At 41.8% G+C, this 20,844-nt stretch overlaps 1 protein-coding gene and 1 pseudogene across 2 annotated transcripts in view; one reads left to right on the top strand and one right to left on the bottom strand.

The window, feature by feature from the left end:
- Window positions 1-18,898, bottom strand: part of LOC144234290 (small ribosomal subunit protein eS10-like) — a 44,777-nt pseudogene extending 25,879 nt beyond the window's left edge.
- The window catches only part of PAK1 (p21 (RAC1) activated kinase 1), an 87,455-nt gene continuing 80,979 nt past the window's right edge, over window positions 14,369-20,844 (top strand). For both annotated transcript variants that reach the window (XM_077767531.1, XM_077767530.1), the window contains exon 1: window positions 14,369-14,558. The gene's annotated coding sequence lies outside the window, so the exon portion shown is untranslated. The remainder of the gene's footprint in view (window positions 14,559-20,844) is intronic.

Below are 20,844 nucleotides of genomic sequence, written 5' to 3'. Positions count from 1 at the left end.
GGACACTTGTGGGGATGAGCACTGAGTGTTATGTGGAAACTAATTTGACAATAAACTATTAAAAAAAAAAAAAAAGAAAGTGTGCCACTATTATTACATAACCTCTCAGGGTGGTTGTAAGGTGTAAATGATAACCTAAATGCATTTAAAACTGTGTATACACATTAGTTATTTGCAAAAGGTAGAGTTGCAAATAATATAGCAAAAATAATGTAAATAAAAACAATATAAATAATAATGCAAATTATTGTTGTAAATAATAATGCAAATAATAGCAAAAAGTTACAAATAATATAGCAAAATGTAGCTAAGTCATAGGTACAATTTAAACTCCTGCTGTTTATGGCACTTTTGGTAGGACTTTAAACATTATTTTTCCAGCACTTTAAAATGAAAACATTATCCCCATTTGATAGGTGAGGAAATTCCAGTTCAAAAGGGTTAAATAATCAGGGCAAGGTGGCAGAGTCAGGAATCAAAACTGGATCTAATTCCAGAGTCCATATTCTATTATATATTGCTGTGGCTGTCTCATTACTTTGATGTTCAGTTTGGCAACTTGCTCAAGATGGTGTCTTCTATGCTTCTTTACTGAGAAGTTACTCTTTTCTTCTTCATAATTAATAAGTATTTTGTAGGAAGGTACTATGAAACTGTATAAATACCCTTTTCTGTGCCAAGCTTTCCATATATTTATTTGTATCTGTATGGACTCATGGCTTCCTATTTTATTTGGTAGGTAGTAAGCTGTTGCTATTATTATTTATTTTGATGCTCAAATTCTCCCTGATTTGGCCAGTAGGAGGCCCATTCAGGTTGGCTTCTGTCTACTTTTGACATGTCCCTGCCATTCTTTGACGACTCCCCTGCTTTCTGGCCCCAAAAGATATTCTAGGCTCGTCTTGTGCATTCTTAGCCCTAGGCCTCGAATAATCCATTTCACCAAGGAGCCCTTGGTTTCTTTTAGTGGTAAGTGATATTAAGAAACCAAGATCTGGCTGCTAGGTATGCTTATTTCTGTCAGGCTTATGCTGCTCCTAGGCCCTCACAATAGACATAGTGAGGAACTGAGGTTCTAACTCCCCATTGCAGGCTCTCTCCATTGTATGGATGCTTTCTTCATCCTATGTAGGCCTCAGTACCCGAGACCAGGCTGCTCTGTCATGGAGATTTCTTCTTTCTTTAGCATGAGTTCTGACATGCTGTACTAGGCACCATTACCCTCATATGGATGCCCTCCTTACTATGATTTTTATATCCCACAGCAATCCATCTTCCTGTTCTGTGCATGGATGCCCTTTTCACCTTGTTTGGGTCCTGTTTTTCCTTACCAGCCCCCTCCCCAGTGTAGATTCTCCTCACCCTGTTTAGGCTCTGATCACGATGTTTGGCTGTCCTCATCATTTTTTAACTGGGCTATTATAACACAGTAGCTTCCTAACAGTCTTACTGCTTTTAATCTTCCTGTACTTTTCACAGTTCTGCTAGAGTGATCTTTCTAAAATAGAAGTCAAATCATGCCACAGTTCTGTTTAAAAAATTTACAATAGTTCCCCTTGCTTGTAGAATGAATTCCAAGTTGCTTTGTTAGACTGGCATGCAAAGCCCTCCAGAATCTGACCCAAATGTGCCTTTCCTGCCTTGTTTGTTTGTTTTTTTATATTTTTTAAATGTTGCTTTATTTGTGTGTTTGTGTGTGTGTGTGTGTGTGTGTGTGTGTATGAGACAGAGAGAGGGAGAGGGAGGGGGGGAGAGAGAGAGAGAGCGAGAGAGAGAGAGAGAGAGCGTGAGCAGGGGAGGGTGAGAGAGAGAGGGACACACAGAATCTGAAGCAGGCTCCAGGCTCTGACCTGTCAGCACATAGCCTGATGGGGGCTTGAACCTACGAACTGTGAGATCATGGCCTGAGCTGAAGTCAGACACTTAACTGACTGAGCCACCCAGGCGCCCCTCCTGCCTCGTTTCGTATTAATTCCTCTATGCACCTTGCACTCCAGCCATGGTCATTGGCCATTCCTTACATACCTATGCATGTACTCTTCCAAGTTTTTGCCTTTGTCTTCTCCTCTCCCTGGCTTAGCTAAGTCTTTTCTTTGGTATATGACACAATCCCTTGGGATGCTTGTTCAGGTGTTTGGTGTGGGCTGTCAGCATCTGAGTAAAGTATAGTCAAGAGGGCATCTATAAAGGAAGAGGCTGCCAGGTGAAGCCCCTCTGACCTCCATAGTCAAAGTCAACCCCCTTTCCCCCCTCACTTCTGATGAAGTACTTACTTTATTCTTCCTGTTTTCATGATTAACTCCTATCTGTTACTCCTGATTCATTGGCTGCGCTTTGAATTCACCTAGCACATGGCATTGTGTCTAGTAGACTCTCCGCGAAAGTCCATAGACCTTGTTGAGGGAATGACTTATGAGTTGTGAGTCTGTTCTTTTCACTTCAAGTCTTTTTACGGGTCCTGCTGAGGTCTAGGAGGCTCGATGCCTGAAAGCATTTGGGCTCTGGTGCTGCTGGGTCAGATGCCTGCCCCGTGACAGAGCTCTTTCTGAGAAAATTAAATATTCACACTGCTCTCCTTTTTCGTGAATTCCAAATATATCCTTAAAAAATTTCTCTACACTCTCATCCCAAATAAAAGACTTGCTGGCTACATGTATATGGGTATCTATGGCTGCAAATAATGGCAGCTCCGTGACTCTACTGAAAAAGCCTTCCCCAAACTATATGAAAGGACAGTGTAATGACAACATGTGTCTTCTAACAGCCTGTCTATCATTTATTCTGTCTTTGGAGAGGCATTTAGGCTGAAATGTCAGCATAGGAAGGTTTTCAGTGTTCTCTTACTAATGTGTACTGTTGGGGTGCGGGAAGGGAGACAAGAAGCATCATTAGTTAGGTCCCTTGCAGGATGTGTGGGTGTCTAGGGAGTAGATAAAAGACAGGAGATTGTATTTTCATAGGTCTCACTGCCAACCCCACTTACTCTAGCTGTCACCACTTCTTGTCTTCTGTCTGGGCCTTGGGCCTTTGTCCAGGCTTTTTCTTTTTTTCTTTCTTTCTTTGTTTGTTTATTTAACTTTAGAGAGAAAGAGAGAGAGAGAGAGCAGGGGGGAGAAGGAGAGGGAGAGATAATCTTAAGCAGGCTCTATCCTCAGCATGGACCCCAATGCAGGGCTTCATCCCACAACCCTGGGATCATGACCTGAAACGAAAGAACAGTCAGGCACTAAACCAACTGTGGCACCCAGGTGCCCCAGGCTTCTCTTTTCTAAGTTTAAACTGATTTCAAAGCCTAGATTTTTTCCCCCATGTTTCATAGTCATAACAACGAATGGTTTAAAAAAAAAAGATCACTTTGACCTTTCCTGTCAGATTTTTAGTCATTAAAATAATGTCAAATTTGAAGTCAAAACATTTTCTAATATACACGTTCAGTTTTTAGCTCATCTTACTGAGGCAGGGCACCACAGGGATTGCAGTCAAGCTTACCTACAAGGTACTTGTACTTACCTGAAAGGCTAACTCTTAGTTTGATTTGGCCTGAGAGACAATGGAATGCTCTTTAAAAATTTTTTTTTAATGTTTATTAATTTTTGAGAGAGAGACAGAGCACGAGCAGGGGAGGGGCAGAGAGACAGGGAGACACAAAATCTGAAGCAGGGTCCATACTCTGAGCTGTCAGCACAAAACCCGACATGGGGCTCGAACCCACGAACTGTGAGATCATGACCTGAGCCAAAGTCAGACACTTATCCAACTAAGCCACCCAGGCGCCCCTATAATGGAATGCTCTTAACTCAAGATTAGCATTATTCCATCTGCCTAGTGGTAATTGAAATTAAAGAAGACTAAGACCTTAGTTCTATAATGTTGGGGAAGCAGCATGGGAAGCTTTTTAGGCTGTGACAGACCTGGTTTCTAATTCCAGCTCTAGTCTCTACTAGGTTTGCAGTCTCTGGCAAGTTTAAGTTCTCTTTGCCTTATTTTTCTCATCTGTAAAATGAGGATAATAAAGCCAGGGTAACTGTGATTCCTCTAGGGCAGACTCTGATTTTGACTTTGTCACTAACAGTGGGAGTCATCACCCTAAGTATTGTCTCTGGCATAGTGTATCGTTTCACACATCTCAAGCCACTTTCCCATCATCTTACGTAATCTTCACAGTATGTTCAGGGAGGAAAAAATAATGTGATTGTTCTCACTTGAAAAACAGGGAGACTGATACTCAGAGAAATGGCTTGTCCAAGGACCAGGACTTCAGAGTCTTAGTTTAGGACTACCTTTGGACCCTGACCAGTTCTAGGAGAGAGCATTGTGGTAAAGATTGTCCTGGACTGAAACTCAAGAACACCCTGATTAATGTCTTTGGCTAGGAGAATTTGGGAATATCATCTCAGTTTCTATTTTAAAGCAAATATGCTAACTCTTCTGCCTAACTCACTTTGCCTTGTTCATTCGGCAGTTGCCAAGCATTTCTGTGCTGTACATTGTGCTGTAGGTCTGCCCTTCCCTCAAGCTACTCATACTTCACTGTGGAGAACAGAAAATCTGAGTCACTGAGAAGAGCTATAGCAAATGTGTGTGGGGGTGGGACTGGCCTTGGTAGTGCTAGTGGTCCAGGAAAGATGGCTTTGGGACTGGGCTTTGCCTGTGAGGAGAAATTTCACAAGATTTTATGTAAGAATTAAATTGGATAATGAGTATGACTGTGCTTTGTTTATTGTAATGAACTCCATAAATGTTATAGACTGAAGTACTTCTTTTCTAATACCTTACTAACCTAGTGGAAGTTATTGGGCCACGCATCAGGCTCTGTGTTGACAGCTCAGAGCCTGGAGCCTGCTTCAGATTCTGTGTCCCTTTTTCTACCTGCCCCTCTTCTGCTCATGCTCTGTCTTTCTAAAAAATAAATAAACATTAAACATTTTTTTAAAAAATCTGTGTCTAAAGTGTTTTGGGTCTCTGAGTTCTTAAAATGGGGATATGCCTATTAAAGTGTCTTTTGCTTTGATGACACAGTGGACCTTCAAACTGCTTTTGGGTTTGTAAAGAATTTATTTACAATAATCTTTAATCTTTTTTAAAAAGCTACTTGTGTTGCTGCAGTTTTAAATACGTAAGAGCTATATTTAATGAGCATGTATCCTGGGGTCTAAATGGGAGCAGATTAAGACAGAGAGCAATTGTGTGGCTGGGCCAAAATATACGTGATTTTTTTTTTTTTAGATTTGTTTTGATTCCGTAGATACAATTGCTAAGAACTTTGTATGTGTGAGGCTTTGATTGGGTCCTGAGGAAACAGAAATGAATGAAACATTCTCTAACCAAAGGGGCTTATAGTCTGGTTGGAGATATAAGACACCTGTGGTAAATGAGGTGCTCTAAGATCCTAAAGGAGGAAGACCTACTCAGGCCTTTGGACAGGACCATAACAGAAATGGCAAGTTTGGAGAGGCTAACACCTGCAGATTAAAAGTTTGCCAGGAAACAAGGGGGGATAATGAGAGATAAGGCTGTTCCAACTAGAAGAATATTTGTGTACATTGTGAAATGTTCACCACAGTAAGTCTAGTTAATATCTGTCACCATAGTTACATTTTTCTTTTTTTTCCCTTGTGATGAGGACTTTTGTTTATTAATTTTTTTAAATGTTTTATTTATTTTTGAGAGAGAGATAGAGATAGCATGAACAGGGGAGGGTCAGAGAGAGAGGGAGTTACAGAATCTGAAGACAGGCTCCAGGCTCTGAGCTAGCTGTCAGCACAGAGCCTGACACGGGGCTCGAACTCATGAACTGTGAGATCATGACCTGAGCTGAAGTCAGACACTTAACTGACTGAGCTACCTAGGTGCCCCATGATGAGGACTTTTAATATTTACTTTCTTAGCAACTTTCAAATATGTAATACAGTATTATGAACTATAATCACCATATTGTACATTACATCCCCAGGACTTGTTTTATACCTGGAAGCTTGTGCCTTTTGACCTCCTTACCTGTTTCACCAGTCCTCTTCCCCGGCCACCTGTTCTGTGTGTTTATCTATGAACATTTCTTTTTTTAGATTCCACATATTGCTTCTAGGCCTTTTGGCCAAGATTAAATTTGATCTAATCTACACTTGGATTACACATATAAGTGAGATCATACATATTTGTCTTTCTCTGTTTGACGTTTCACTTAGCATAATGACCTTGAGGTCCATCCATGTTGTTGCAAATGGTAAGATTTCATTCTTTTTTATGGTTGAATAGTATTCTGTTGCATGTATTTTCTTTAACCATTTACCCATCAATTGATACTCAGATTGTTTCCATATCTTGGCTGTTGTAAATAGTGCTTCATCATGCATATATCTTTCTAAATTAATGTTTTTACTTTCTTTGGATAAATGCCAGAAGTGGAATTGCTAGACCATATAGTAGTTCCATTTTCAGGTTTTTTTTAATTTTTAAAAAACGTTTTATTTACAGGGGTACCTGGGTGGCTTAGTCAGGTAAGGGTCTGACTTCAGCTCAGGTCATGATCTCACAGTCTGTGGGTTCATCTCTCTCAAAAATAAATAAACATTAAAAAGTTTTAAAAAATGTTTTATTTATTTTTGAGAGAGAGAGGGTAAGAGAGAGAGAGAGAATGAGCGTGAGTAGGGGAGGGACAGAGAAAGAGGGAGACATAGAATCTGAAGCAGGCTCCAGGCTCTGGGCTGTCAGCACAGAGCCCAATGTGGGACTTGAACCCACAGACCGTGAGATCATGACCTGAGCCGAAGTGAGACACTTAACTGACTGAGCCACCAGGTGCCCCTATTTTCAGTTTTTTGAAGAATATTCCTGTTATTTTCCTAGTGGCTGTACCAGTTTACATGACTACCTTCAGTGGACAGGGTCTCCCTTTTCTCCACATCCCCAGCAACACTTGTTATTTTTTGTCTTTCTGATAACAGCCATTCTAACAGGTGTGAGGTGATATCTCACTGTGATTTCAATTTGCATTTCCCTCACAATTGGTGATGATAGGCTGTATTTTTAAACGACAATTTACATATGGGAAGAAAAAGTGTAAGTAACAGATAACTGAAGTGAATAGGTATCATTTGTTTTTACTGCACAGCATTTTGTGTTCCTCAATTTATGAGTCTTCTTGGGGGCAAAGATGCTGTCCCCTGAAAGTGATAAAAATGTATCTTAGATAGTTGCTTTTCAAATTGCTCTGCTTCTGGAGCAGTGACCTAGCTTTCACCAAAACTGCAATTAGATTTAGGACTTAATGACATGAGAGAAAAAGTAATGGGGAGCTAACTTTGTATCTTTGGTGGCAGAAGCCATAGCATAACCTGCAAGTTTGAGTCTCTGGCATTGAAGTGGTATTATTTCTGGTGGCTCTTCAACTGAGGTTGAATTTCGCACTGCCAGAAGTGGCAGAGCTACCCATTCTAGCATCTAATGATCAGAAGTAATGGCAGTCATTTCCACTGACTGGGTTGTGAGTGTGGCCTTGTGCTTTGTGTGGGATTCAATGTAGAGGTGATAGAAAAGGCGGGGTCAAAGACGAATCTAAATTTTGGCTAAGTAACTGAAAGAGTTGAATTGCTATTTACTGAGAGGGAGACAACTGAAGAAGGAACAGATTTTAGACCTGTTAAGTCCAACTGTCAGTGACACAGCTTTGTCTTCTGTTATATTTAAAAATGCTTTGCTTCTAAGAAGTAGGTCTCCTCATGTTTGCATCCCTTATGACTAGCACTGTGTCTGGCATGTAAAACATATTCAGTAAGTAGTGAATGAATAATGAGATTATTTGCTATTTCCTTGAATGACTAGACTATTTACTATTTTCTAAACAGAGCGAATGCTTTTTCCTCCTTTGAGCCTTTGCTTTTGTGTTCCCTCAAGGGAATTCTCTACTCTTACCCCCAATCTCAATACCTCTGTCTATAAACATCTGCTTCTTCAATATCCATCCCAAATGCCGTCTCCTCTATTGCTTCCTTCTTTTCTTGCAGTATTTTTTGTAAGCTGTTGTTATTTATTTTTAATTTTTAAAATTAATTAATTTAGAGCACGCATGAGTGGGATAGGAGCAGAGAGAGGGAGAGAGAATTCCAAGGAGGCTCCATGCTGACACAGTGCTGAGCCCAACACAGGGCTCAAACTTACCAACCATGAGATGATGACCTGAGCCAAAATCAAGAGTTGACACTTAACCAACTGAGCCACCCAGGCATCCCTATTTATTTATTTTATATTATACCTCATTTCATTCATGGTCCTTAATAGGCAACTAGCCTTCCCATCTAATTACAAGAAAGAATAGTATGTTCAATGACTACTTTATAAGCAAAATCATCATTATTGACTGACTTCCTCCTACATTTAACTGGTGATATAGGAATATTGTAATTTTCAATCAGTAAATGCATTGTTCTTAAAATTATTTCTGGTTGCAAAATAATCAAATAAAACAATCTTTTTTTCCCTGTGGGCTATATAATCACTATGGATAAGACATTAGTTAGGTTGAAACCTGTAGTGTCTAAACAAAATTTGCTAATTATTACCAATCATTAGCCTTTGTATAGTGTTACTGAAGGTTATAAACTCATATGCCTATACAAGCCAGGTAAGTGATCTAAAGGGCCTGGTCAGGCCTAAGGTGATTACATGGATAAAACATTAGTGGTCAGGGTCCATGGCTCAGAAGAATAACTTGTGAATTATTTACTTTGTGAACCACAGGACTGTATAAATGCAAGGAGTAATTGCACCTTGAACAAGTTAACTGCTAACTTGTGTAAACTTGCACAAATTATTTTTTATCTCTAAGATTTAAATTCTTTCTTTGAATGTACAGTTTTGTCTCTAAAGTCCCTTCTACCTCATTTGATTCTGCTTTTTCATTTCTTTAGCTTATAGTTTCTTCCTTGATTATAAGTTTGATTGGTTATTAGCCCTCAGTAATAAAGCTTCCTTCATTATTAGCCCTCATTAATAAATAGAATGCTGGCTTCTCACCAATATGCCTCATTTTCATGAGTCTTATGTTTTATCAGAGGAAGCCAAGTTTAGCCCAGCTTCCTATAGTAGCACCCACCATTGATGAGGCTTTTAGCTGGCTGCTGGCTAGAAGTGAGCCATCTAGTCAACCTTCTACAACCAAACCAGCATCTGGTTTTTGAGAACTGAAATCTAAAATAGAAGATGCCTGAATTTGGTCTTTCCTGCTGAAAATGTTAGTGGGCCTGCCTTATATTGTATGATATTATTTCGTTGTTTCTTCTTCCTTATCCTGTTTGTTTTGTTTATTCAGTTTTCTAGTGTGGGACTTTTTCATTTTATATATGCCAGCCTCCACTATTAGCAGTGATTAGTGGAGACATAGGCCATTTCTAAGTTGTCTTTAATCTCTGAAGCCTAGTATAGGCAAGGACACATGGTAGATGTTTGATAAATTTTTGAAGAGATAGCATACCTATTAGATTTGCAGGTGATAAAGACTGGAAGGAAAAACTATTCTAGATGGCATAGAGAGAGAGCATGTGAGCAAGCAAGGGAGCTTGCAAAGATGGGTTGAAGCCAACAAGATGGAATTTAAGGAGGATGACAGAGAAGTTCTACATTTTAAGTCTCAAAGAAATACCAACATATGGGCAGGCTGGAGAAGACCTAGCATGCTGCTATTCTTACATAAATGGTGGTTTTGGCTGCCTAAGTTCAGTGTCAGCCAAAGACATTGCAGTGGCTACAGAGTAATGCAGACTACCTTATTGGAAGTAAGTAGAGTTAAAGGAGGTGATAGTCCAACAATGTTCTGAAGGGGACAGACTACACTTAAGAGTGTCATGTTCCCCATCGTGTACCAGGCAGTAAGAGGGTCACTGCAAACAGCACTATGCATAGTGGATGATGTCCTAGATCACCACTACTCAAAGTAGAGTTGGAACTGTTCTCAGTCTACAATGAGGTAAGCATAAAAATTGAGAGTGTTTAGAAATTTTTATAGCAAATTGACAGAGTAATTTTATGTCTAATGAATCTACTAAAAAAGAAAATGAGCTTTGTCTTGTATGTCCTTTATTTTGCTTGAAACTTTTTATTTTAATACATTTTATTTTTAGGGCAGTTTTTAGGCTTACAGAAAAATTGATCAGAGAGTACAAAGAGCTCCCAAATATTCTCTTTCTACCCCTACCCCTTGCACTTTGTCAATGATCAACATCTTGCAGTGTTGTGAATTAGGTACAATTGATGAACCAATATTGACCCATTATTATTAACTAAAGTCTATAGTTTATATTAGGGTTCATTCTTTGTGTTGTACAGTTTTGTGGGTTTTGACAAGTGCATAATGTCGTGTATCCTATCCACCATGATAGTATCATATGGAGTAGTTTCACTGTGTTAAAAGTGCCCCGTGTTCCACCTGCTAACCCTTGTCCCATCCCCCTTCTAAACTCCTGGCAGCCATGGATATTTTTGCTGCTTTTATATTTTTGCATTTTCCGAGAATACGATGCTTTTGAGATTAGGTTTTACTTGACATTTTTTCACTTAAGGATTTTCTATGTCTTTTTGTGGTTGAGAAGTTCATTTCATTTTATTGTTGAATAATACACTGTTGTATGGATGTTTGCTTACCCATTTATCTATTGAAGGATATCTTGGTTGCTTCTACACTTTGGCAGTTAAGAATATGGCTGCAATCAATATTTGTGGACAAGGTTTTGTGTGGACATAAATTTTCAACACACTTGTATAAATACCTAGGAGTGCAATTGCTGGATTGGATGGTAAGCCTATACTGTATTTAGTTTTATAAGGAACTGCCAAACTGTCTCCCAAAGTGGCTGTACCATTTTGCATTACCATCAGCAATGAATGAGAATTCTTGTTGCTGTGTATACTCACCCACATTTGGTGTTATCAGTGTTGTGGCTTTTAGCCATTCTACTAGGTATGTAGTTGCACCTCATTACTATCCCTAATGACTTATGATGCTGATTGTCTCTTCATATTCTCTGTATCTTCTTTGGTGAGGTGTCCAGATTTTTTGGTCCATTTTTTGGATTGGGTTGTTTGTTTTCTTGCTGTCGAGTTTTAAGAGCTCTTTGTACATTTTGGATACAAATTCTTTATCAGATATATGTTTTGCCACAATATTTTCTCCAGTCTATGACTTGTCTTTTCATTTTCTTAATGGTACCTTTTGCAGAAGTTGTAAATTTTAATAAAGTTCAATTTACCAACTTTTTCTTTTATGGATCGTGATTTTGCTGTTGTATCTGAAAAGTCATAACCAAACTCTTTTTTTTTTTTAGAGAGAGAGGGTGCAAGTGAGCAAGAGGCAGGGAGAGAGAGAGAGAGAGAGAGAGAATATCCCACGAAGGGCAGAGAGAGAGACAGAGACAGACAGAGAATATCCCTTGAGGGGCAGAGAGTAGACAGAGAGTGAGGAAAGGAGGGAGGGAGGAAGAGAGAGAGAAAGAGCAAGAGAGAGAGAGAGAAAGAGAGAGCAAGCAAAGAGAGGCTCATCTGGGACTTATGTTTTTATCTGAAGCAGGGCTGGAGCTAAGCAGGGCATGAGCTCACCTGAAGTGGGGCATGAGCTCACCGAAGTGGGGCTCATGCTTACCTGATGTGGGACTTGAACTCACCAACCATGAGATCATGACCTGAGCCAAAGTAATGACTGAGCCACCCAGGCGCCCTTCAGTGTATATTTTTAAAGTTTCCCAGGCAATTTTGATGTAAAGGGAGGACTGAAAAACCATCATATTAAAACCACAGAGGGGCACCTGGGTGGCTCAGTTGGTTATGCGTCCAGCTTTGGCTCAGGTCATGATCTCGCAGTTTGGAGTTTGAGCCCCGCATCGGGCTCTGTGCTGACAGCTCAGAGCCTGGAACCTGCTTTGGATTCTGTGTCTCCCTCTCTCTCTACTCCTCCCCTGTTCACACACACTCTCTCTCTCTCTCAAAATACATAAACATTTAAAAAAATGTAAAAAACAAACAAACCATAGACTGTAAAGGTTTGGTCCTGTTTACTGATATTTCTATCCCTTGTGGGTTATACAAAAGCTTAAATAGTTATTGAATGAACAGGTGATTAATAGAACTGGGAGTACTTATCCTGGAGAAGAGAAAAAGTGCAGGGGCTTGATTGATTACCATAACACATGTCTGAAAGCCTTTACTGTTTGCCCTGAAGGATGTTTTCCAGGAGGCAGAATTGGAAATTTACAGAGAGGCACCTGGGTGAATGTTAGGAAGCATCGTCTAATAGTGCTATTTTCAAGTAAGCTCTCTATTCCTACCTAGAAAGCCATTTGTAAGAGGGGGGATGCTACATGGGGTGGAAAGTTGGGTAAGATCAGATGCTATGATTATTGATCATTACTTTGGAAAACTATGTCCAAAGCAGAGGACTGTTTCTGGCTTTCATCCACTCTGTATAAGTTGAGACAAGGGTGTGCAGTTAAAGGAGCATCCTAAAACTGCTTTCAAGCTGAGTTCTCATAGTGTCGCAGGTCCCCCAATCAGTGTTCTTGACCAATTCTCTCTATAATGTGGGTGTCTTCAAGAAATTCCCTATCTCCTCCATTAAAATTGGGACTTATGGTAATTGGACTAGCATGGGTACTCAGGGTCTGGGAAAGATGGAAGATACTTAACTGAAGAGCTCTTTCTGTCCTCATGGAATTCTTCCCTTACATCCTTCTGCAGTTAAATAATTTGGGCACATTGAGTGGAGGTGTAGACATATGACAAGGAAAATGGATAAATACCATAAGATTTCTGCCTAGCACACTTAAATCATTGATCAAGCATAATGCTGGTTATTTGCTCTTTGCTAGGCAGTAGGGACAGGAGTATGGCAGTTGATAATAAAGATGACTAACATGGCAGAGAGAAATAAAGCATAGGCTTAGGAGTCAGACCAGAGTTGGGGCAACTCAGCCGTTTTCCAGTTGTGTGGTCTTGGGGAAGTCACTGTCCTGTCCCACCCATCACATTCTTTTGCTAAGTTCTGCTGCAGCTTCTCCAAGCTGTATCCTTAGAATATGCTTGTGTTGTTTCAGCTCTTCTTCCAACATATTAGTCTAAATCATTATTATCTTTCTTGTTTTGAAAGAACCTACTTACTTGTTTCCTTGTTTCTATCATCCTCCCCTTTATTCTCCACTCAGCAATCAGTGATCTGTTAAAGATGTAAATGAGATCTTGTCATTCTGCTTAAAATCATCCAAAGCCTTCTGATTGTTAAAATGTAGAACAAAACCAAAATCCTCATTCTGACCTGGAAGAGACCTTGCATAATCTGACTCCTGCCGTATGTCTCAAGAGCAGGGTGTAGAGGGGGTAGGTAATGGCATAGTATCACCTCTTAGAGAGCATTTGGAAAGGAATGAAGGCATTTTTAAAAAATGTTAAATGATTGAGGGGGCACTAGTGGGGTTTAGGGGATCTGGGCCAGGGTTGATGAATGCCCTGTAATGTGTTGCTCAGCTCAGGGTCCATTACAATGCCTGACCCACAATATGTGCTTAAGAAATACTTATTGTATGAAACCATTTTCTTCCCGGACCTCGGTTTTGACGTGTGATTTGGTAGAGTGCCTACTTCATCAGGTTGTGGTGAGATACCCAAAACATTTTTGTTTATTTATTTTTGAGATAGAGACAGAGCGTGAGTGGGGGAGGGGCAGAGAGAGAGAGAGAGGAAGACACAGAATGTGAAGCAGGCTCCAGGCTCTGAGCTGTCAGCACACAGCCCCACGCCAGGCTTGAACTCAAGGACTGGGAAATCATGACCGGAGTAGAAGTCAGAAGCTTAGCCGACTGAGCCCCTAGACAAAACATTTTGTAAAGTGCCTGGTACACAATAGCACTTAATAAATGGTAGCTGCTGCTAAGCTTTCTTTACTTAGAAGCAGCTGTAAGTGACCACGTAGAGTTTTCCCTAGGGCATTAGAATTAGATAGAACCTGACACCTTTGTTGGTGGGTTAAAGGGGTGGGTGCCTCTCTTTCCTTGAAGGCTAATCTGATAAAATACCGGGTTTGATCTGAATTGCCCTTGAGTCCAAGAACAGCTGCAGAGCGGGTCTGGTTCTCTCCCTTAACTCTGGGGCTCACCCAGGACTCTGACCGGCCCTCGAAAGCCTAGCCCCCGCGAGAAATTACCTCCTGCTAGGAGGCTGGGGAACTACGTGGGTGAGAAGAGCAGTGAGGGTGGGAAGGTAGTAGTCTCCCCGCCCTCAGAGCTTCTACGGGGGAGGGGGAGGGAGAAGCGCCGTTTCCTCCCGCCTCCTTCCCTCCCTTCTTCCCCCGCCCCTTCTGCTTCACCAACCCCGAAGCTGCGCCTCCGCTGCGCCCTGCGAGGGCGGGAGCGTGCTGCAGCCGAGAGCGGGAGCTGGGGCGGCCGAGCTGCCGGGAGCTCGGCCCCAGCTGGGGAGAGCGGCGCGGGTGGAGCCGGGGCGTTGTGCCGCTCGCTGGGCGGCAGAGGTGCGGCTCTGCGACAAAAACAGGAGCCAGAGATGCCGGGGCCGGCTCCCCCCGCCAGGTAGGGCTGGCCCACCCGGGGGCACGCCCAGCTGGGCGCTCCTCGGGAGGGGGAGGGGTCTCCACTGGCTTCCGGGGAGTGGTGCCGCGCAGACCGGTGCGTTTAGGGGTCTCTTTCCTTAAGACTCTAAGTGGGAGAAAGGGCTGAGGGCGGAACCCCCAGATGAGCCGTCCTAGGACTAGGCCGGCACCTGGATTCAGCCCTGGCTAGGAAAGGTTGAGAAGGGGAAGCTGGTTTTGGGGAACTGCTGTGCCTCAGGAGCCCTTCTCTTTCGCTAACACCTTTCTGCTTGGTGGTTCGGGTGATGCTTTCCTCTTTCTTGGCTTAGCGGCTGGCCTGCAGGGACCATGGGGGTTTTCTCTTGGGTGCCGGGAAGGGGCGTTATAAGTGACCTGTTAAGAGGTGGAGTAGAAACCGGGAGATAGGAGACCTAGGCTGGTCCTGTTCTGGTAGCCTCTGTGGGCCTCAGTTTCCTTATCTTTGCAGTGAAGAGCTTGATGCTCTCTTTCTAACTTTGGCTTCCCTAGACGGGAGCTGCCTTTTGGAAGAGTAAGCTTGTTAGACCCTAGAATGGGCTGCAGAGACGTCCCCTTCAACACTGTAGAAGACGGGAGAACTTGAGAGCAGGCCTTCGTATCCTGTCCTCTAGCCAGTCTTTTGAATGACATCTTGCTGGTCTGCTGAGGACCCAGAGACTTCGTGGACAAGGCAGGGGCTGATTATTTTAGTGTTGAGTGTAGGTACGTTGGGTGTAGGGAGGTGGGGTTGGCCAGAAACAGGTCAAGGCATGTTAATGGTTTTTCTGTGAACTGGCCAATGATTTGATACTTGAGGGTAAAGCTGCTCCAAACTCGACTATCTTTGGGGCATCTAGGTAGCTCATTCCGTTGAGTGTCTGACTCCTCATTTCAGCTCAGGTTGTGATCCCAGGGTCGTGGAACTGAGCTCCACATAGGGCTGTGTGCTGAGCGTGGAGCCTGGTTGGGATTCTCTCTCTCTCCCCAGCTTGCTTGCGTGCTCTCTGTCTCTAAAATAAATAAATAAATAAATAAATAAAATGTTAAAAAAAATAAACTAGTATATCTTTTCTGGAGCCCCCTCCTTAGCCTAGTTAATGGCAGACCGTGGGGGCTGCGTAATGTCTTACTATAATTCTTTCCTTCTTGATCATCTGGGACCAAGAAACACGAGGCCTGCTACTAACCTACCTTGATGATTTTGATCCCCTACCTCCCCCCAGGTTTTCTGTGACTCTGCCTCCTTGTCTTCCTCTCCCCATTTTTCTGTTTCCTCCTCCTGATCATTTTTCCTTCCCCTATTTTTTCTCCCACCCTCCATTTTCTTCCTCCTCCTTGCTGTCCTCATATTTCCCTTTCTTATCCTTTCCCCTCCATAGCTAGGTTTTCCTTCCCTCTCTTGGGTCCTTCTTTTCTTGGTTAGACTTTCTTCTCTTTTCCTTTTAGAACTGTAACATTTCTCATTATCAATAAACCTACTGGTTTCTGTGGACCTTTGTTCTGGTGTTTGTGAGGTCCAGACTCTCTGTTTCCTCCCTAACTCCCTTACTTTCAGTTTTCTTCTACAAATTCTGTCTTCCTCAATTACCAGTCTGTCTCCTTACTTCATCTATGCCTTGCTTTGGGCCTGCCAATAAGCAATCTTTCTTCCAGAATTTGACTCCTTCCTCCTTCCCAGAGGGGATTGGGCAGCAGTAGGCAGTGGGGAGTAAGCAAGGTGGGAAGTGGACAGCTTGAAGACTAGAGTGGGAGAAGAACAAGGTGTCCAGCAGGGCTGGGCCCAGACTCTTTTGTGAGACAAATGACTGACAGAGGAACAAAGGCTCTGTACAGCTTTGAAGCATTGTTGACCTGGAGGAAAAGAGGTGGACTTGTGAGCCTAGGGAAGAAGAGGGGATAGCAGGGATGGGGTAGAGGGAGGAGGGTGGGGTGCTGGGGAGAACAGTGGTCTTTTTTTTAATTTCATTTTTAAAAATGTTTTTATTTATTTTTGAGGGAGAGAGAGAGAGACAGCGTGAGCAGGGAAGGGTCAGAGAGAGAAGGAGACACAGAATCCGAAGACAGGCTCCAGGCTCTGAGCTAGCTGTCAGCACGGAGCCGAACATGGGGCTCAAACCCACGAACCATGAGATCATGACCTGAGCCGAAGTCAGACGCTTAACCGACTGAGCCACCCAGGTGCCCCAAGAACAGTGGTCTTTTGAAGAAGAAGGTGGATTGGGCAAGATAGGGGTTATTTTGGGGGTTATATGGTGGGAAAGACTACAGTCTGGGAAAAAGGACAATATAGGTTAATTTCTTTCCCTCCGAAGGCTGGCTTTTAGGACTGTTTTGTTTCTACTCAATGAACTTTTCTTGAGCAGTGTCCTCAAAGTGGGAGAGTGAGCCGGGAAGCAGAGATAAGAAGACAAGGTTGCTATTTTCCTGGCAATCACTGTGTAGACTATAATGTGGAATGGATATGTACACAAAAAGCTTTGAATATGACATCCATTTTCACATATTCTCTGGATCATCTATTCAGTGCTAGTTATGGTGCCAGGTGCTGGGGACACAGAGATGGAAATTAGACTCAGTTTCTACCTTCCATTGCAGGTCAAGGAGTCTGTAACCTCATGTGATAAGTGTATGTGACAGAAGCACAAGGGGTTGTGATAACACAGAGGGAGGGAACTTTTTATTCAGCAAGTCATTAGCAGTGATTGGGCCGAAATTCAAGTCTTCTCTAAAGGTGGTATCTGTTTATTTATGCCATGTTATCTTCAGACCCTGTGTATGCATGTGGTGTATGTACAAAGAGTGTTCTTATATTCTCTTTTCTGCCTACTTCTGGGGCTGGGCTCAAGGTACTACTGAAATGAAAAAAGAGCTGTTCCATGTGGTAGGTCACTGTGCTGTGGCCAAATACTCATTACCTTGGAAAGGAAACTGACTTGGTCCCTGGTAATTTCTTCTGGCTCTAGGCCACTTGGGTGAGCTTCCTCTATGAGTCATTTGCTCTCTTCATCCCCTTCCACACTCCTCTCAAATTCACCCCTTCTTAAATTCAATTTCTAATGGGCTGTAGAGTCCAGAGATCTGATAGAGCTAGGCTAGGCATTTCATTTCCATTGGCCTCTGTAAAATAGAGATTTAACACCTTACAGGGTTGGTGAAGATCAAATTAAAAATTGAATGTGTGAAACTAATTGTAAACTGTGCACTGATCTACAGATGTTACTATGGTTATCCTTGAATGTATCTTCAGCCATGAAAAATGCTTAGATGCTATAGCATGAAAGAAATGCCTAAGGTTGTTCACTGACTAGTTTAAAACTGAGCCCTCAATCTTTTTTTTTTTTAATGTTTTCTTTATTTTCGAGAGAGAGAGAGACAGACAGAGAGAGATGGAGTATGAGCAGGGAGGGCAGACAGAGAGGAAGACACAGAATCCGAAGCAGACTCTAGGCTCTGAGTTGTCAGCACAGAGCCGGGTGTGGGGCTTGAACTTGTGAACTGGGAAATCGTGACCTGAGCTGAAGTCAGAGACTTAACTGACTGAGCCACCCAGGCACCCCTCAATCTTTTTTTTAAAGGTTATTCATTTATTTTGAGAGAGAGAGAAAGCTAGCACAAGTAGCGGAGGGGAAGAGAGAGAGGAAGAGAGAGAATCCCAAGCTGTCAGCGCAAAGCCTGATTGATGCGGGGCTCCATCTCGCACAAATTTGTGAGATCATGATTTGAGCCAAAATCAAGAGTCTGACGCTTAGCCTATTGAGGTACCCAGGTGCCATGAGTCTCAATCTTTAATAACAAAGGAAAAGGAGGAAGTTAGAATGAGAAGGATTTACAGACTGGTAATTGAACCCCATGCTAAAAACTGAGGTCAAGAGTTATAGTGATTTTCTTTTAGGTCAAACGAATAGTAGGTGGCAAGTATAAAAGATACTATTTTTGGTGATACCTTGTGATGTAGCAAAAAAAAGAAAAGAAAAGAAAAGAAGGTGGAGGGATTGAAAAGCAGACTGACCTCAGCTCAGATTTTGGTCCCATTACCTATTACTTGGTTTTTAATCTCTCTAAGCTTCATATATGAAATGGAATATATTTATACCTACCTTGAAGAGTTATTGTAAAGATTAAATATAATTATATAAAAAAGAAAAAATGCATAGTAGGCACTGAATAACTATTCTTGCAAATATAAACTCTTAAGTTATCTTCTAAATAAAGCCTTCCTTGACTCCAGGGCTATGCAGGGCCCTTCTTTGGGATTCATGAAGCACTCATGTTCTTCCTCTCACCACTCACAGTGGCACTTACCATATCATGTGATACTGTCATGGTGGTTTATGTATCTGTCCATCCCATTAGTTTGTGACTATTTTGAGGGTAGAGACAGGGTCTAGTAAATTTTGGTGTCTTCTCTTGCTGAGCCCTGTTTAGTTTGTAGGTATATATTAGCACAAAAGACTTAGTTGCTCCTTTGTGAAGCTTTCTGTTTATTGATAGAGATGTATAATAAATAAGCAAATATAATTAAAATTCAGGATAGATGCTGTGAATACCAGGAGTTTCATTTGTTCATGTTAGGTGTGGGTACTTATGAGAAATATAGGTGGAATTGTCTAACAGATGGTTATGAGTCTGAAAGAGAGCTTTTGGGCTAAAGATAGAAACTAGGGCATCATCAACATATAGGTAATATGTAAAGCTATGGGAATGGATGAGATCATCTAGATGAGAATGTAGCATATGAGAAAAGGAGGTTTCTAACCTTGGACTTGTGAAGGGTAGCTGGGAAGAGTCTGCAAAGGAGATAGTACACAGAAGGTAGAAGGAAAACCAGGTGAATGCTACAGAGAGATTGAGTAAGGTGAAGACAGAATAGTAACCATTTGATTTGGCAACATGGAGATGATTGGTAATCTTGACTACTTTTGGTGCAATAGTAGGGTATTACTTGGCAAACAGAAGGGGAGGAAGTGGAGATAGTATAAATAGACAGTTCTTTTGAGAAGCTGTGCTGTGAAGGGAAGGTGTTTCCAGGAAGATGTTGGTGTCTTTGAATAGGAGACACTATAGCATGTTTATATTCACTCAGTATTCTCAGATCAGGCCAAAAACTTAGAGATCATTTTTGATTTTTTCCTTTTTTCTCAAATCCAATATCTAACTAAACCATTTGGCTCTACCTTCTAAATATCTATCTTTGCTTATACTACCGTATACTGACTGCAATCCATTCAAGTCACCATCAGTTCCCACCTAGATTATTGTAATAATTTCTCAATGGTCTCTTTACTTTTCCTTTGCTCCCCTGCAGTCTGTTGTCTGCAGCCAGAGTGGTTTAAACATAAATCAGAACACTACTCAAAACTCTATAGTCTCTTCTCATGCTTGAAACAGAATCCAAACTTATTGTTTGTAGGATTGTAAAGTCCTACATAATCTGACCTCTGGCTATATCTCTAATCTTAGTTTTCTGCCACGGTTCTCCCTGTTCAATAAACTTTGTCTTGCTGTCCTTTTTGCAACTCTACATGCCCCCAAATAGTCTCATCTAGGACATTTGTACCTACTGCTCCCTCTGCTTAAAATGCTTCCAGGTATTAGTTGTCTCATTTATTCAGGTCTTAAGTGTCTCTTCCTCAGAGAAGCCTCTCCTGATCATCTCGTCTTACATACCACCCATCCCTATTCCCCTCCATACTCACATGTACTACTCTTTAATTTCCATTATGGATTTGACATTGTATATTTATTTGCTTATTTCTTTGTCTGCTTCCCTTATTAGTCCATAAAATCCACAAACACAGGGACTTTGTCTTATTCAGCTAGATTTGGTATTAGATGCTCAATAAATATTTGTTGAATGACTGAATAGATCTAAAAGAGAGAGGGAGTGGGGGTGAGAGACTGATTAATTGATTGGTTGATTAATGTAGCTGAGAGATCATTCCAGGAGAGGGAGTGCAGAAGTAAAGGAGTAGAGCGAGAAGAGAGAATGCCTTTTTATGGGAGTAGCAACACCTCCTTCATTGTAACTGGGTGGGGCAGGTGCAGGCAGGTACATAGGTTTGAGAGTGGGAAGATGGAATTCTCCTGCAAAGATTTCTGTTTGCTCACAGAAGTTGAGTTTATCAGCAAAGGGGAAGGGTGAGTGGGAAGCCCAATTGAATCCCCAGTTGAGGCAAGATAATCATATGTAGGTAGGTATTCATAGTTTTCAACTGAAAGTGGTCAATCAGGCAGTGTTCTGTAGGACATTCAGCTGCTTTGGTACCGAG

Source organism: Crocuta crocuta, unplaced genomic scaffold (assembly GCF_008692635.1).
Source record: "Crocuta crocuta isolate KB4526 unplaced genomic scaffold, BGI_CrCroc_1.0 scaffold561, whole genome shotgun sequence".
NCBI lineage: Eukaryota > Metazoa > Chordata > Mammalia > Carnivora > Hyaenidae > Crocuta > Crocuta crocuta.
Note: the sequence above shows the minus strand (reverse complement) of the source record. Positions and strands in the feature narration are given on the sequence as shown.